The sequence below is a fragment of the Pteropus vampyrus genome, unplaced genomic scaffold (assembly GCF_000151845.1).
Source record: "Pteropus vampyrus isolate Shadow unplaced genomic scaffold, Pvam_2.0 Scaffold606, whole genome shotgun sequence".
In the NCBI taxonomy this organism is placed as follows: domain Eukaryota; kingdom Metazoa; phylum Chordata; class Mammalia; order Chiroptera; family Pteropodidae; genus Pteropus; species Pteropus vampyrus.
Window position 1 is genome coordinate 11,279 of NW_011889387.1, and position 3,143 is coordinate 14,421.

The window sequence follows — 3,143 nt, forward strand, 5'->3', positions numbered from 1 at the left end:
TGGATGGACCTAGAGGTTATTATGCTGAGTGAAATGTCAGACAGAGCAAGATAAATACCATATGATTTCACTTATATGCAGAATCTAAGGAACAAAAAGAAGAAAGTAATCAAACCAGACTCACAAATATAGAGGATGATCTAGTGACAGACAGAGGGGAGGGGGGTGGTACAGCTGGGAGAATGGGGTGAATGGTTAAAGAAATACAAATAGTAGTTAATAGATGGTCACAGGGATGGGGAGCACAACATAGGGAATGCAGTCAGCATTAGTATTTTGGTTAGGTAGAGAGCCAGAGAAGAGAAGGAGTAATTAAGGGAATCATTTTATAAATTATATAAACGCCTAACCAATATATTGTATACTTGAAACTAATAAAATTAAGTTTAAAAAATAAAAAATAGAAAAATAAGAGTCTTTGTCCCTGTATGGAAAAACCTACCCAGTTTTTTACCTCCCTCATATCTCATTTACTTTACATAGAATACTTCATTTATGACACCTCCGGTCATCAAATGTGGGTGCTAGAATCCCCCATATGAAGCAGTTCTCCATGATACCAGTTGAGTGTCTTAATGATTTAAATCAATTCCGACGCAATATATGTGGAGTGTCAGATTCCACAAGTTAATGGCTCAGTTCCACGAGAACACTTTCTACATCACTTCAGATACCAACTGTAAGGGCCCCAGGTTACCACCAACTTTGGTCCAGCTTGGCTACAAATCAGAGGTTCACACAACCCCTCGTGAAGTTCAAGTAGTCACTCTGGGAAAAGTGCTTAGAAAGAAATGACAAAATCTCATTTATGTTTTAGTCACACAGACATCTCTAGAAGGGATGAAAGCCCACAATCAAGAGACAGAACTGTTCCATCACTACGTGGAAATTCCTCATCTGCCCCTTTATTATTAGGGCCTCCCTCCCCTACACCTACCCCCTGGCAACTACTTATGTGTTCTTTATCTCTATAATTTTGTTATTTTGAGAATGTTATGTGAATGTAATCATAAAAAATATAACACTTGGTAATTGGCTTTTTTCACTCAGCATAATGTTCTTAAGATCCAGCCAAGTTATTGGGTGTATCAATGGTTTGTTCCTTCTTATTGCTGTTCCTCTCTTATTGCATGGTATGGATGTACTAAATTGTGTTTAACTCTTCACCTGCTGAAGAACATTTGGTTTATTTTCACTATTTACCTATACAAATAAAAGCTACTAAGGAAAATAAAAAGGAAGAAAGAAACGAGACTGAGTCACCTCCATGAAGGCATTCTACCTGCAGTGCCCTGGAAAAGGAAGATTGAGTAAGTTCATTGGTTTTTCGGTTCATTTCAATTTTAATCTTTTATTAACTCATATACCAAGAATATTATAATTTTACCTAAGTTGAGATATTTTTGCATTCTTTTCTTGTAGACCTTCAAAAATCTGGTATTTTATGCTGACAGCACATCTCAATTTGGACTAGCTACATATCAAGGGCTCGATACCCACACGAACCTAAATTGTATGGGAAGACATTGTCCTGCACTTTGCATCCTGGGAATAGATCTCACTGCTCAGATGCACACCTGACTTCACTCTTTTTACTCAAGGTCCTGGTAAAAATTAATTAAAATTCTGTACTCCTTTTCTCAATTGTAAAATAACAATAATGTGTACACCTCAACTTGGGGTTATCGTGCAGATTTAAAATTAAAGCTACATAGCACATAGCTCTGAGCCTGAGAGAAGGAAAATGTCAATAAAGTTTTGTGATATTATGGTTACTCTCCTTATCCCCATCATGACCACACTCATAGCATTTTGATCATTTGGGGATCCATTTCTTGCTCAGGTATGGTCAATAGCTTTGGAAGCTAAGAAAAGAAGTGGCAAAGAGCAAAATTCTAAACAAGAATTCCGAAATCTCCAACAGATAAAAAGATAACATAAACTTTATAGGCCTCTGAGCTGAAACTTTGCATACTAATGTTCTAGCTGGCCATCTCATTTGTCCTGCTATCTTGATAGTAAGGTAACAAGTTTCTCCATAACACCTTCAACGACCAACTCCCTTGGCACTTACTGGTCTGTGTTGTGTCTCTGCTGGGCCATGACTTAGGAGTTTAGGTCCATTGCCTTCTCCTGCTTGGCGAATGATGAGGGCTGAGGCCCTGTCCTCAGGACTGGGAACGAGATACTCAGGCATGGATCCACTGATGCAGGTGACAGGTCTGGGAGGAAAAGACAGGTATGAAGCTTAACTGGAACTGGCAGCATGAAGGGCTGGTGGAACTGGCTAATTATTTACTCCCATGTGGCCTTGAGAGATCAACGCACAGAGCTCATAATTAGCAAAATTGGCCCATGTTCTCCCAATCTCTCAGGACCTCATTAACAGAAGAGGAACAGGAGAAAAATGAATGTGCTTAGAAGGGTCTGAGCTTTTTTCTCAGGAGAATGCTCAGCTATACACTTCACTTCTGACGTCTAGTTTCAAGGATCTTAACATAAAATGCAGATCCCTTTTCTCTTCAAATTATGACTTTTCAACTTTGACATCTGCAAATCTATTATCATGAAAATTAGGGAGAATTAGGTCTTCTTTAACAAGAATCTGAAAGTCCATTTTCTCAGTTAAGATTTCTGTCTCTAAAAGGAACTTTGTGTTTCCCTTTTTTAAAGCTATTCTGTAGTTTGTTTGTTTGCTTATTTAAATGGCAGCCTAAGTTCTTATTTTTTTTCATTGATATATGTTGGGTATACTAGAAAACTATGGACTTGTATACACTTATTTATAACTTCCTACTTCTCTTAAATAAACCAGAGTAATAACAAGTACACTCAAGTTGTCAGCTACGGCTGCAGTCCTCTCAAATTTGGACTGGAAGAGACCTGTTTCCAAGTCCACTCATTTTTGAAAGATGGAGTTAACTGTGGGCTCTTGACCAGAGGCCTCCCTCAGTTCTCTGTCATTGGGATGCTGAACATGGCTTTGACTCCCCTTAGGACAAACAGATAAGTGACAGAGAAACAAAAGCCAAGAATATGAAAGCCAGAGACTTTTTGCACTCTAATCTCAGAAGTGACATCTCATTAGTTTAGCCATGTGTTGCTTGGAAGCAATTCAGTAGGCCCAGGACACACTCAAGAGG

At 38.6% G+C, this 3,143-nt stretch overlaps 1 pseudogene; it reads right to left on the minus strand.

Moving 5' to 3' along the window:
* The window catches only part of LOC105308650, an 18,532-nt pseudogene that overhangs the window by 1,989 nt on the left and 13,400 nt on the right, over positions 1-3,143 (minus strand).